The sequence below is a fragment of the Filicampus tigris genome, chromosome 1, assembly GCF_054856515.1.
Source record: "Filicampus tigris isolate MCC_2025a chromosome 1, RoL_Ftig_1.0, whole genome shotgun sequence".
Taxonomy (NCBI): Eukaryota; Metazoa; Chordata; class Actinopteri; order Syngnathiformes; family Syngnathidae; genus Filicampus; species Filicampus tigris.
In genome coordinates, this window is record NC_141217.1 from 19,057,794 (window position 1) to 19,073,688 (window position 15,895).

At 40.2% G+C, this 15,895-nt stretch overlaps 1 long non-coding RNA gene across 6 annotated transcripts in view; it reads right to left on the reverse strand.

Moving 5' to 3' along the window:
• The window catches only part of LOC147153125 (uncharacterized), a 76,775-nt gene extending 61,241 nt beyond the window's left edge, over window positions 1–15,534 (reverse strand). For 3 of the 6 annotated variants that reach the window (XR_015088520.1, XR_015088522.1, XR_015088523.1), the window contains exons 1-2: window positions 15,294–15,534; window positions 14,443–14,898 (exon numbers count right to left, since the gene is read on the reverse strand). This is a non-coding gene — a long non-coding RNA (uncharacterized LOC147153125). Of the gene's footprint in view, window positions 1–2,963; window positions 3,411–6,975; window positions 7,310–9,952; window positions 9,985–14,442; window positions 14,899–15,293 lie in introns of those variants that run through there. The other 3 variants (XR_015088518.1, XR_015088519.1, XR_015088521.1) reach the window with 3 other exon arrangements.
• Between the last annotated feature and the right edge of the window lie 361 nt (window positions 15,535–15,895).

The window sequence follows — 15,895 nt, forward strand, 5'->3', positions numbered from 1 at the left end:
GGTACCACTGTATTTATACAGTATATTTATATGTATTTATACCACTGTATTTATATACAGTGGAGCCCCACTATTCGCCGGGGAGAGGGTCTGGGCTGGCCTACCAATTGTAAAAATCTGCATATAATTGACGGCCAATATGCATTGAAGGGTAAATTTTTTTAACCCCAAAAATTCCTCAAAGAAATGCTGCTAAACCTCCAATATGCGTTTTTTCATGAAAAACAGGGGCGGGTGCCAAACTGCGATTATGCGAGGGTCCGCTGTACGTGTTTTAGAGGACTATTTAAACTTGTGCCCTATTATGGTGTAGTAAGCAACCGTCAACAACTGCTGTGATATCATGTACGCTGTTTTTGGTGGCTTGTTGAGTGACGTGTTGCTTCAAGAACACAGCAGCCCTCAATATCCAACTTTTCCAGCTTGTGTTTGCTTTGTCCCCACTCCCATTGGGTTTGGCATGTAGCAGCTTGAAGTACTGCATACTGCAATTAGAGCAGCAAACGTCACATTTTTGTTTTATTGAGTCATTAGCTGTTGCTTTACCTGGTAACTCCACTGCAATGGAAATCTCCTCTCAACTCTTCTCCTTGTCATTTCCGTTGTGGTAAGACTTGGAAGACAATTACAGAATGCAAGCACTGATGCAATGGTGGGGTTCATGCATCGCACGTCTGTAGCCCTGGTAAGTGTTCCGATTGTTGGCCCTGACTGTTTTCTGAGCAAATTGGGTAGAAAAAAAGTCACTGTTCAAGCACAGGACAAGTGGTCAGGATCATCTTTTGAGCCTTCAGATAGTCTGGTTTTTGCTGGCTCTGATCAGAAGGACGAATAGGGCTCAAAGTCATTATCTTGGTATATATCAGGCTTAAGAAATATTGATATACCGTAACAATATTTTGTCCCAACTTGCTGTAAGACAAAATAAATGCTAATGGGAATTATTTTTAAAAAAAAACAAAAAACAACCAAACTCTTACACTGTTTTGATATACCCAATATATTAGGTCATGCAGCATTAGAACAGCTGGGAACCACTGGAACGTTTCCATGGCAGAAAGCAGAGAAGTAAATTCTATCTTTCCCACCATAGTTTGTCTCTGCTTCCATAGAGCTAGCCTGTTGAATTACAGAGACAACACTCGCTGCCAAATACTCTTCTCTACGTGCACTGTGGGAGAGGGAAAATATTCCGAAAGAAAGCTCTAAATGCCGGTGTGGAAGGAATTCCACACAGTATCAACATTCAATACAGGGACACTTTGGGGGGAGAAAAGTATCCGTCTCACTGCTGTTGCTTGGACCTCATGGTCAGTCCTCAGATGGACGTTACACAGACAGTGTAGTATATGGGACGATTATGTTCTGAAGAGAGCAGGAAGGATGAATTGTTGTCAGACAGTTGAGTCTGTTATTCCTGCAAGCATTGTTGAAATGTCACACTCCAAGCTTCAGCTGGAGGGAGGTGTATGTGATTACACGATGCTCTAGCTTTTAACTGAGCACATACTATCCAAATTTTTGTTGGATGTGATACCTTACTCCCAAGAGGAACAAAGAATGCTATGTGTGTGGTGGGATGAATATGATGAAGGAAACAGGAACTGGTCTCATGCCCTCACCCTCCCGAGTAGCTTTGTTTGAGTTGCCTGTAAAGAAGAAAAAACATACCTCTTGCTTGATCTGAAATGTAAAGAGTGGTGAGAAAGTGGGTGTTGGAATGAAAGAAAAGAGAATTATGGCTGGTAAGGTATTTTATTTTATATTCACTTGACTTAAATTACTTAACCTGATATGGCAATCATGTTACTTTGCTGAACGCTCTACGGGCATCATTCTTTGATGTAATGTAGCTGTTCTCTCTTCCACATTTGTTTGTACTTTCAATTATACCAAAGACTATTGTTTTGATGAGTCTTTGGTCTAGCATTCTACATAAGTGACCAAAGAGATTCGTCGTTCTCTGCATAACCGTCTTCACTTTGTTTTTTCTTGTGCTATCTGCCGTGTTCACTCGCTGCCATAAAGTACCTTGTTGTTCCATATTCTGACGTTCAGTAAGCATCGGTATCCTTTCATTCTAAAGCAATTGAGTTTGAAGATGTCTGTATTGTTTGTTTGTTTGTTTGTTTGTTTTTAGGGTCCAGGTCTCTCTACAGTAGGATGTTGAATGCACATAACCTGACACACCCCTTGGCTAATGTCCTTATTCACTGAATCACTGTCACTAAATGATTTGGGTCCTGAATACATTAAAGAAATTCTGATTGAATATAAACCCAGAAACGCTCTAAGGTCTGCAGACTCGGTCGGGTCAATTAGAAGAGCCCCAGAGTTCAAAGCAAACCTGGTAAAGGGGCATTTAGCTGTTATACTGCATGCAGATGGAATAAACTGCCACCAGAAGTGAAGTCAGCCTTCAGACATCCAGATTTTTAAAAAAGCTATACATTTGTTTTCTTCTGCTTTGCTTCTAGATATCTTTAGCTGTTTTGTTTGTAAATTATTCTGGGTGTTGTGCCTTTGGTTGTGTGAAGCACATTGAGTTGCCATGTGTACGAATGTGCTATATAAATAAAGCTGCATTGACTTGCCTTATCGTTCCATAGCATAATGCACAGGTGTCAGATCCGGCCCATGACATCCTTTTATGTGGCCCGCGAAACCAAATCATGTGTTGACTTCATGTTCCTTTCAAACTTTCTTTACTTTTAACAGTACTGAGATATGAGATATTGCAATATTTTTTGTCACCAATACCCCCCATAAAAAAATATTTTTTTAAATTGGTGAAAAACTATTTATTGGCTTGTGATTTCAAAACCAGTCCTTTATCAATGTGTGTATATGTGATAATATAAGGCGGTCATACATTTATATGGATTCACAGTCATAACGGCCCTCCGACGGCAACCGTAACTATAATGTGGCCCGCGACAAAAATTAGTTTGACACCCCTGGCATGGTGTGTTAAAAAATCCCATTGCACTATATGCCTTCATTAATTTATGCTTCAATGCTTTGCTGCAGTCATCGTCCCAAGGCTGGTAGGATACTGAAATACTTGGACAATGTCCACTTTCTTGTCATCCATCTTGTTGGCCGTTGGACTGTGCTGATCACCAAATGTCATGGACTTGGTCATCTTTCTGTAGTTACTGCATTCCATGATGTGCTCTTTCTTTGGTAGCATTACTACTATGGATCACAGCCACTCCACTGGTTGCTTCTTTTCATTTATTTTTTTGGTTTAACAGCTTGGTGAATTCCTCTGTGAGCTCCTCACCACCAGCCACTCTTGCTTCCCCACTGATCCCATCAGGTCCAAAGCTCTTGTTGTGTTTGAGTCTTTTAATCACTCGAGTACCTCCTCAGGCAGGCTAATGTGGCACGTCGTGTCATGACCATGTCTGTTGGACAATAGGGGAGCAATGCTATTTAATTAACCCATTCTGCTGTTAGTCTCGCATCCATACTGAAGACCCTCTCCTTCCTTTTACAGACTACTATAACACTGAGTCCAGCACTCAAGCACATCTGCTTGAGTTTACAGAACATCCCCTCTGCAATTCTCGATGGTCGTGTGTTTTGGTTGCCATTTCCTGTTCGGATCCTTTATGAGTTAGTATAGCTCTTGTGCTACGAGGCGTTCTTTTCTGCCCTTGCATTTCTCACGCTGCCATCTCTATTTGTCTTTCCTAGCAGAACTTCTGACCCTATGACCTTGACCGCGGTATGTGTGTACACATTCCTCTGATTGGTCCCGTTTGTTCCTATACAATACAACTTTATTTATATAGCGCATTTCACAACAGCTACAGCTGTAGCAAAGCACTTTACATACAACGACAAAATAGCAAAAACTGCCTCCCTCATCTGATCTGCAAGTTTAAATGTCTCTTATGAGACCTGGGGGCATTTTGTCCTTCTTACATTTGGAGCTGCTTCCGTCATTGTGCATCATACACAGTATGTATGAACTTTGCGTGATCCTCTATGTCATCTTTTTGTGTACTCTTGACTCAGTGGCTCCAGCCAAGGAAGGCCTGAAAGGCTTTTTTAGTGTGTTGCGTTCACGTCATGCTATACTTGTGCTCTGTCCGATATACTGACTAAGCCTTGTTCTGAACCTGCACATCTCCAAGCTGTTATAATTTGATTGCATTTGCCTTACATACTACTACATGCATTCAATTAAAATTGTTCGATAACTTGATATGACATCACGCTTATGCTTGTTGTATTTGGCCCATAGGTGGATCTTTTTTTTTTTTTTCCCCCTACAAATGTGATTTCATGATTTTAAAAAACATGGTATTATTTTCAAAAGACAACCTGTGCTATGGTTTAATTTATCTACACTTGTTGTGAAATATGAATAGAACTTACATGACACAACACGATTAGTTCTGGATTTAACAAGACTGAAATTAACTCAACTTTTAATTAACAAACGCCCAAAATTCGTATAATTGCTAATTATTATTGGACTATTTTCCACTTCAAAAATGCAATCAATGCTCTGGAAGGAAAGAAGAAAGGAATTTCCTGCTTCACTGAAAAGTTTAGTTTTGCTGTTGAATTCAACAGTAAAAACAGTGAATGATCTGAAGACTCTGTTAACTAGTTACTAGTCAAAGATTGGAGGATTGAATTATCCCTCCAGCAAATAATGCCCTCCCCTAATAATCTAAGCGCTGGAACTGTTACGTTATTGTTTGTTTTTTCTTGAACTTCCACATCCCCCTATTAATATTTGAGCATTTGCAAATGTGGCATTTCCACTCTACTGTCTGTATTTGCCGTGGCCAAGTGGTTAAGCCTCTCAACATGGGGAACCCGGTTCGACTCAACAACCGGCCGAACCAATGAAAAACACCTGTCATGTTGACAAGAGTTTGAGGGGATGCGGCAACAGAACATCCACCCCCAACATCATACCCACACTTGGCTGTGGTGTCCTTGAGCAAGACACAGACACAAACTGCTTCCTGGGCGCTGGAGTAGCCACCTGCTCCAGTGTGTGATTGCTGTGTCCACTACTGTGATGGGTCAAATGCAGAGGTCAAACTATGTGTATGTGTGTGTACATGACAAATAAAGATTCTTCTTCTTTCATGTTACAAATCAATACACGTGTTTTTCGGTCAAGATGAATCAAAGATCTTCAGTCTGCCAGCAGACAGGATTGGGGCTATATGTATTACAATTTTATCATTTAATGTTTACTATTTCTATTTGAAGTGAAATGGAATGCCGGTCCTTTTCACGACAGTGCCCTTGTCAGACGCAAGCCGTTTCAAAAGAAGAACAACACTCGAAACACACAAAAAAAAGGTATCGAGTAACAGTTTCAACTTCCATCAAGGCCAACATAGAAATGAGGAATTAATCATGTGACATGCATCAACAAAAAGACAGACACACACTTGCAGGCCACATCCATTCCAATTAAGTGATAAAACTATTCAGAGCCGAACCTGACTTGTTTTTCACCCTGGGCGAGACATACTTTTGCCCTTTTCTTCCAAGTTTTGGCTTGGAAAAACTCCTCTCTGCTTCTGCGACTCTCACCGGAAGGGTAAGAACAATTTCAGGGTAGATTTCTCCATTCATCTATGCTTTAGTCCATCTACAGTCTGAATTCCCATCTATATTTCAGACGCGCCCGGTCAGTCCGAGTCAGCCAAACGGCATCGAGAATGGACTTCACCGGTAACACGTCACATGCAGGTGCCCCACTCCTGACACGTAGCCGTAAAAACCGTGAAAAATCGTCTAACATTAGTAAAACGGTCATAGACGGATAGACGGACCGGTCCGTCGGTCAGACGCAATGCCCACCTCTGGTAGTCCCAAAACACTGTTTATACTCATTTGGGTCATGAGTGAGCTGTTGCCCAATTCATCTGACTTTGGGCGAGAGGTGGGCGACACCTTGGACTGGACGCCAGCCAATCACAGGACACAGGTAGACAAACAACTATTCACACTCACATTGACACCAATGGACAATTTAGTCTTCAATGAACCTAAAATTCATGTTATCGGAAGGAAGCTGGAGAAAGCTCACGCATACACAGGGAGAACATGCAAATGAAACACAGGAAAGATAGAGCCGAGATTGGAAACCTCATCTCAGAACTGTGAGGCAGACGTGCCAACATTTTAACTTGTATTCATAATGGTCATTTTGGAGTTACTTTCATATCATTTGTTAGGTCATAATCCTCTATTTAGACACCATTTTTGTGTCTTTTTTATTTTTTAAACTGGGGTGCATGCTTTATATCCATTGCATGTGCTGTTTATGATTGTGGTGTCGGTGTAGCATGCTATATTGCCTTACAGCAAAGATTATGAAGACACTCTTATCTCTATTATTAACGCATGCTTTGTTCACATTTATATTAGCCAATCTCCCATGAAAGGCAAAGATAAACAGAAAATATTAAGCCCTGGCTTAAAAATCATGGATTACGTGGGTTACTCAAAGTATCTCAGAGAGGCCTTCTTTTGTGAGGAACTTTATACAGAATTGGTAAGAGTGGGGGTGTTTTTTTTATGTGTCATTTTATTGTATTTTTTTTCACTGTTGGAATCCAGTCTTTAAGGCTTTGTGCTACTGTCACATAATGGCCTCTCCTGTCACAAGGCTGTCTGATGCCATTAATTTGACTCTCCCCCAATGTTCTCTGGGACTACGTCCTGTACACCAAAACTCTGTGCTTTTCAACGTGTCACATTTCTCTCTGTCCCTCTCGCCTTTTCTTTTCAAAGAGCGCCATAGCACTGCTGGAGAGTCTTTTCAGGAAAGCCATGCAAAGTAGAGGAAAGACAAAGGGTTTCAACCTGCGCCGTCTTTCAAAACATGCAAGAGGGACAAGGTCTTTGCATGAATTATACAGTGCAGCCCAGATTGTTTCGTGAAGAAAAGCCTTCCTAATAAGGAAAACAAAACGGGACAGAAAAAAAAGGAGAAACCGAGGAGGGATTTGGCACACCCAATCCAGTCACCTGAAGTTCCTGAAAACCTTTGAGCACATTCCAGAGATCATGAAAGCCACGCAGGGTAGATGGTAGAATGAGGTTGCATGTTGTTTTGTATACTCATACATGATGAGGCCCAGGAGATATAGCCATCCCCTGCTGGCTCCGCTCTTTTCACTAGAAAGCCAGGATGACAGGGATGGCCTCTCCATCTCAAGCAACCCCTGGAGGGCCAAAACGACGCTGTCGTCTCTTTAGGTTCTATTGGCAAATGCAGGGATCTTGAGGGCGGGTGTGGTGGTTATGGCAGCTACGCCGACTGGGGAAAGACGTTTGAATAAAGAGAGAATGACCATGAGGTTTCTTGAAAAGAATAGGGACGGTTCCGCGATGAGCAGGGTCAGTGTCACTGGATGCTGTTCAAGTATACATATGTTCAACCGTATTTTGCCATACATATCGTCTCATCTTCAGCACACTTGGTCACTCTGATGAACCCCATCAATAAGATGGTGGCTTGAGGACCAAAAAGCTAAGGAAGCACTTCAGCTCTCCCACCATCATCAGTCTTCTTTCTCTTGTTGTAATAAATATATGATATACATTTTATATGGACATGTACATACAGTATACAGTGCAAGAATTGTGGAATGTTTGACAGCTGTTTGTTTTTCACAGCGGCCAATCTGCCAGTGGAGATCTTGTAGTTCCTTATAAACGTGCTTTGTGCGCATCTCTTCTTCTGCATGGACTCCAGCGAGTGAATTTCTGCTTCTGCAATGAGTGGAGCGGTTTTCATTGGCCATGAAGAAAGTTGGCACATCTCAAAGTTCTGAGGTTCTGGTTTTGAATCCCGGGGGCTCTGGCTATCTCCCGCAATCCAAAAGCATGCATATTAAAGATAAAAAGAGAAAAGACCAGACAACTATATACAGACATATTTATTGTTATTTAATTTATTTTGTCATTTTTAGCATATTTGGAAGGGCTGGGGTTAAAAACATCATATCGCGATGTATCCTGATATTTTATGCCAATATCAAGTATGGATACATTGAGGAAGCATCGATACTTTCTATATCTTATGATATGTTATGTTATGTTTTGCACATTCTATAACATACTTTTGGAACATTTGAGGTGCTTATAGTTGAGCTTTGTAAATAGAGTTTTATTTATTGCACTCCTGCGTATCAGGAACAGTTACTGGAAAAGTTTATGAACTTTTCAATCGTGACACTTGAATAAATGTAAAATGGCACTGGAAACAAATGCCTCTGTTTTTTTATATACATATTTTTATAATATTTAAGTATCGTAATACGTATCGGATCGCAACCCAAGTATTGGGATCCATATTGGATTGGGACAAAAGCGTATCGTCCCAGCCATAATATTTGGTATTGGAGTAACCCAAAGTAATCGAGTTCCTTTCAAATTATGATAATTGGATTAAATAACCGACTGACTTCATTTTGAAACAATCCCAACCCTACCTTTTATTGAACCTTTGCGCAAAAGAAATTTGATCTCAACATTTATGATGTCAGTTTTTAGAAATGACATTTAAATATAAGAAGCAAACTCTTCAAACCTTAACAAATACCTCCCTCTGTTTCCATCCTGTGCTTGAGGCCTTGATACAACATTCCAATGTTCCCCCACTTTCATTTCCACAGTCCCCACTACACTGTGCTATAGGTCATTGAACAAAGCCACAACCTATATACTCAGACGTGATCACATATTGCTGGAGGACCCTTACACACACTCTCCACAATGCCCTTTTTCTGTCCGAATGGTTTAAGTGTCCTTTGAGACCAAAGCAATCGCTTCCATATGTTTGCACCCACAGACTGAGCCATATGCACGTGCGTTTTTCCTTGTCAAAGCACAATGGAAATAGACTGGTATGACGTGTGATTCTTTACCAATTTAGAGAACGCTGTCACAACCCAGTATGAGAACAATTTGTTGCATTCAAATAGAAAATCATTTCCATGATCAATTTCCTTTAATTTTTTCTCATAATAGGTTGGAAGCTTTTGTTGAAGAGATGGGTGCAGGGATCTGGACGCAGGTGTGAAGTGAGTAAGGATGTGTTTGTGTTGTGTCGGTTCACCATTAATAATGTGTGGTAGCAATGCACTTAAACAACAGCTGTAATTGTCGACTTTCTCCAGGTTTTGCCGAATAGCATAGATCAATCACAGTCGAAATATTCGGCTCCAGCAGTGGGGTTCACATCTCTGAAGAGCTCACACATAATACGTGAATAGCTGGAGCAGCAGGAGGTTGATTTTCCTCAGATCGGAGGCTCCAAAAGCCATCAAGAAATATCACGGCCAAATCTGAAGCGTGAACTCGGCTTTTGTTATGTGCTCCTCCCCTCCAATCAAACACACAAACATTTGACCGATGAGATCTCGAAGTCAGTATGAACATAAGAGTTTTTTATTCTGTGACTTATTAGTCAAGTTTCAGTGTTTTTTTTTTTGCTTTATATTTTTGAGTTGTTTAGGTCTATTTTTAAAGTTTTCCTCATGGAATATAGTGTAAAAATAGTCTTTATTGTAAATAGTGTTTTTGTTTTGTCTTGAAACACGTAGGAAAAAGTCTAAATTTTAAAAAGCTACATGCATAAAAGAAAGTGTTTCAGATACAGCAATGTACGTACCGGTAACATAAATAAATAAAGAGGATAGCATCCCAATTAACCACAGAAAAAGAAATGTGGATGTAGCCTGCTTGCTTGGAAAAGTGCCATTTGTAGTTTTTAGACCTGGCTACGATGCTGTTGGAACACACTACACTATGTAATACAAGAAACTGCCTGGCTCTTAAAAGAAAAACATGCAGGCTTCCACGAATCACAACAACGACTGTACAATTAGCGCAATTGTGAGTTACGTTTTTTTAAAGCTTTTTTCTTTTTATTCATTTTTCAGTTGGTCTGTCCAATTCTGTCTTTACATGACATCAGTCCGCAGTACCCTGTATTAAAAAAAAACAAAAAAACAATGTCATCGATAAATTGACTTCTACTCAACTTTCATGACAAATGCATCGACTACAAAAAAAAAAAATCTAGTCATTCAACTGTTGGCCCACACATGCATCCTGTACAATACAGCAAACCTTTCAGACAGATTGTGGGCTCAGTGATGAGTACAATTGTACTACAAAATACGGTTACTTGCAGAATAGTGTGCATTTTTCACGTAGCTGTGCACTGATTGATTATAATTGTGGGCACCTTCAGTTCTGAGTGGCATTTATCTGTGCTTCTGGTCATTCCCTCAACTAAGTTGCTGTATGTTTTCCCCAATTGCAGCCTATAATTTCAAAGCACACAAAGCAAAAAATTGTGTTGTATCTGTACTTCTGTTTGTTGAGCCGAATGTTGAAATTCTTGTGGGGAGGGACACGCAGTTCTTTGCGATGACACTATGGTTGTATGCACTCCTGGGAGAGCAACTCATCTTCACTTTATTTGTTTGATGGTGTTAAACTGAATAAAAGTGAAAGGTTAAGTAATAAGTATTAATTTCACATTGAAAAACATCTTCATATAGTTACCGGCAGTTATTCATATAATAAAAGGTCTTTCACTATGAGAGAACTGATAGAGCCCCTCGTGATTTAAAGGTATAATGTATTTGCCGTATTTTCCGGTCTATAAGTCGCTACGGAGTACAAGTCGCACCAGCCATAAAATGCATTATAAAGTAGAAAAACATATATAAGTCGCACCGTAGAATAAGTCGCATTTTTGAAGAAAACGTATTTGATAAAATCCAACATCAAGAACAGACATGACATTTAAAAGTTAAATAACGAACAATTTAAAATAAAAATAGAATAGAGACAACAGGCTGAACGGTATGCTTACGTTACATTACACAACGCCCCCCCTCCACCACCCGGAAGCCAAGTTGCCTCCGCCGCGTAACGCTGCTAAATGTGTCCACATAAATCAAAATAATAAAATTGTGCGCTAAGCACACATTTCCACTGAGCTATGATGGTAACATTTATCTTACATTCACTATATGTGAATTTGGGGGGATTCACCGGAGCGCCTCATCCAAACAGTCACTCGAATCAAAGAGCGTGACCGGACACAGTGATAGGGAGCAATGTGGCTTCAGTTAGCACTCCAATCCATTCCACAGACTCAACAACTTGCTCAATCCCCGCCCGTACACGACGATGAAGATGCGCGCATCTGCTACTAGCCGCTAACGGCTAACAGACTCCACTCCAAACGTCTCTTGTTAGGACACAAGTCGCTCTGGAGTATACGTCGCACCCCCGGCCAAACTATGAAAAAAAAACGTGATTTATAGTCCGTAAAATACGGTATTTAGTCGGCTTTGAAATCTCAACACTTGCATGATAGGGCTGTCAAAAATTGTCATGCTAGACTATATTTCTTACCCACCACTTTGTATTTCATTTCCCAAATTACAATGATGTCATTGTGTACTAATTAGCATATCGTCGCTGTCCCGTGAAAAAAATTGTCCATTTTTTAAATTCTTCTTCTTTTTCCATGAATGCTGTTTCCATGTTACAGGCATCGCATTAATGTGACATTTGTTTTTAATCCAAAATTGGACCTACGTGCTTTTCACAGGACATCGTCAATATGCTATGAGGTGTTTTTCTACATGATTCTGAATGTTTTTTTGTTGTTTTTTTTAACTTATGTGAGGATTTAATGAGTGATATAAAGACGCTGTCTCTTTGATTACAAAGCAAATATCAATTTCAATTCATATTTGCTTGGTATATTTACGTTGCTAAGCAACGGCAGTGAACCAAGAGTCTGTCTCTGGCCACACAGGCTAAGTTTTTCAGTGTGAACCTCCAAGAAGACCTCACACCGATTGGCCTCCCTCCTTTCCTCCTGCCTTCCATTCTTCATTATCTAATTCAAGTGTCAATTTTAAGCCAACGCCTGCGTTGACCCTTTCTTCTGCCATTGTCTCTGCTCAGTAGGGCAGCACGACTGTCACTTAATCGTTGATCCAATTAATTTGGGGAACCTTTCTGTGCTTCTTTACAAGCGCGAAGGCCACTGAATATAAATGTACAACAAAAGGAGTAAGTGAACAGAGAGCAGTGCCATTGATTGACACTGGAGCCAAAACTCCTGTGTGCTGCCATAATGCCAGATCGAGTTATGGAACCTTAGCAGAGAAAGGTGGCTGTGATGAAAGAGATGAACGTGTCTAATTAACTTGTGTCAAATAAAAGTTTCCAGCTTGATACAAGTATCTCAGCCTCTTTATAGGTCTGCCTCCTGGTAGGGCTTTTTCCATGGAAAGAGCTTATTGAACTGATGCCATTTTATTTTTTGTATAGTGCACACCTGGCATCTCTATGCACCGTTCTTTACTGGGTGAAACAGTGGGCTGGGCCATGGAGTTTTTAAAATGGTCTTTCACTGTAGAAGGGCGGTAGCTATTCCGCAATGTTATTATGCATGTCTTTTGTTCAATTCAGGTTTACTTAACCTTTTTGCCTAATTGGCCATATTCCCAAAGGTTCGTGACAATCTGTGCAATTGTTGCATTTGGACAAAATCTATATGGGACCGTAATTAGATACGACTAATGTTGCAAAAAATGTACATATTTGCTGTCATTCCTACCTTGACCATTTGATGGGGCAGTTGCATGGCAGGGGTATAATGTGAATAAACTAGACTGATATAATAGTGGTCCAAATGCAATTGATTTGTAATAATGAAGCAAATGGAATGAACGATTCATTAATATTATGAATGAATGAATGAATACATCATTGGAAGAACATTGCACTTACATGAACGAACTTCAAACCATACACTCTAAAAACAGTTGGATTAAAAATGATACAATTAATGGGTCAAAAATGGACCAATCCACTACTTGGGTCAATTTGGACCAACTTCCCGGTTTGTTTTTGCAGAAAACAATCCAAAAATGGGTAGAAAGATGCAAGAAAGTGAGTCAAATTGACCCAATTAGTGGATTGGTCCATTTATGCCCCCAAATTGTGTTATTTTTAGCCAAACTGTTTTTAGAGTGTACATTATGAAACTGTGATGAATAGGTGCTCCTGTGATGTCAAACTACAATGCCGGGGACACAGATGGCAAATGCACAGAACCCACATGACTTGTATTGTTGACCATGAACATGGCGCCAGATTAATGCCATTATTACTATTTCCTAGCACAAGGTCTTCTGGAGTGAAGAGAATGTGAAGTTGCCGAAGCACACTTTGACAGCATTGAACACCACATTTACTTCATGCACATTCCTGGAAAACATGATTACTCTAGTGAGTATTTCTAATCACTGCATTGTCAGTGTACACCGGGAACAAGGTGTAAAAGAGTCAGAGATGCGTGCAATTTGAAAATGATGTAATATGTTGGAAGAGGGCAACATGCTTAATCACAGTTGGTGGTACCTTCATACCTACCACTCTCAAATTGAATTTAACCTAATCATTATGGGTTTAGGATGCAATATATGAATTGTGTGTGTTTAGCAAAGAGCAGTTAGGATAAAAGTTGACTATACATGCATGTCTCATTTATTGGGTTTTAGTCAAGGTTTGAGGTACAACATGAGGTTTGTGGGGGTCATAAGGCATATATTTTCAGTAATCATATAAAAACAATCACTGAAACAGCCTTTTGCCAGCTGAAAAACATATCTAGAGTGAAGGGTTGCATACGCCCAGCAGACTAGGAGAAGCTTATCCATGCTTTTATCTGCAGTAGACTTGATGTTTGTAACAGTCTATCAAACAGCTGCAGTTGATTCAGAATGCTGCAACTCCAGTTCTGACCAGAACAATTCAGAACATATTACTCCAGTCCTAAAGGCTTTAGATGGGCTCCCAGTCAGGTATGGAATATATTTTAAAATTCTGCTACTGGTCTATAAATCACTGAACGGTTTGTGTTGTGAGTACATTAAATATATAATTGAATATAAATGTAATTGAAGTTTGCGGTCAGAATTGCTGACAAAAGCCTGTTTAAAATCAGACGCGGACCGGCCTAGAGGCGGGCACTAATGGCCTCGGCCCGGCGTACCTCTTCGAGCTCGGTTGAAGACACATTTCTATTTTCTGGCTTTTGACCAGACCTGAAATTTTCGGCTCTTTTACGGTGTCTATTCTATATAGTGTTTTATGTTAATTTATTGATTCCACTTATTGTATTATGGCTATTTTGTTGTCTGTATGTAAAGTGCTTTGTTACAGCTCCAGCTGTTGTGAAATGTGCTATACAAATAAAATTGTATTGTATTGTACTGTACAGCCGGCAACCACTAAAGTCACAAACCCCAGTGTCACGTAACGTTGCTGGCCAGATCGATGCTTGTGTACATAGTAGCCTAAAACAAAATGGCTCCTTCACCGGAAGACAAAAATAAATATAGGTACCTTTCAATTAAGCAGGTTCACTCCTGTGGTCCAAACGGCAAGAATGAGGAAAGCAAGAGATGAGATTCCACGTCCAACACACGATGTCAGTCAAGTTCACGAAGTCCATGACACTGTGCGGCTCCAGGCAGGTCCTTGTTGTCCTCGGCAATGTATTAATCCACGCAGTTGCGTTAGCTTGTCACTAGCAGCGTAGCAAAGTCCATGCTCACTGATTAGCCTCTGTGTTAGCGGCTAATTCCACGAACGGAAGTCTTCTGCTGAGTAGTCCACTCAAACTGAAAGATTCTGTCACACAACGTTTTCCAAAGAGTCTTGGTCGAACACTTTCGCCAACAGTGATATATGTCCACTTTCTGTACACTTAACTGTTACTCCACTCATGGGCCGCCTTCGGCTCTCTCCCTCTTTTCTCGAGCTCCTTCTCCTTCGCGATCTCCGTCCCAAACTCACTTCCTGTTGAAAAAAAAAAAAAAACTCACTTCCTGTCCTCTGATCCCGAATATGATTCGACCATTTACATAAGAAACGAAATAAAATAATTTACAATACAAACTGTATATCTTTTTTTTCCATGTGCTATTATTATACAAAATACTTAAAATTTCAACAGAAAGTATTAACCCGTTGCCACTCCAACACCCGTGGATGGTTGGAGTAGGTTGTGCACCCGGGACATTCACTACATACTGAACAACTTCACAGCATTCCTGGGCATGTTATATATGGTTAGAAAACGGAGTTTCCGCAGATTCGAATGATACCAAACATTATAAGATCCAATCATATCTGCAGGCTCGGCGAGCATTTAAGTCAAAACAATGCTAACACACAAAAAATTTGCAACTCACCATTTCATCCTCAAATGTCCGACACAATTTCATAATCCATCATCAATGATCATATTACGTCTATTAGGGTCCAGTAAAAGTATCTTAGTAATATAGTTTGTCCACAACAAGCCTGACATCCATAAAGCCACGTTATTAGCTGCTGCAACCGTTACAGGTTGCAATCAGATACATATATATACATATTACGTATGTACATATTTTCCATCGTAGATTGAGTTACCTTCGACGGATTGAGACACACGAGCATTCAAAACATAGGCTGTACCTTAGTTTGATTGCTTACTTGACCCAATAAACTAATGTTTCCCATGTCAGAGTTCAACAACAGCCAATGAACATATTCCATGCGTAAATAGTACCACCCCTGCATATGGATGATTCGTCAGTTATTTATTCAGTCACAACTAAACTTGCTAAGATGGTGATTGACGCATTCAACGGCCAATGAAATTCTTAAAAAAAAAAAAACATGGACACTGTTTTCAAGAAAAACACCGGGCGAACACACACTTTCAAAGCCCAGCGACATCAGGGCTGTGCGTCAGAGCGCACGTCGTATCGCGTCACCTTCTGTGATTCTTCTGCGGGTTTTTTAAATC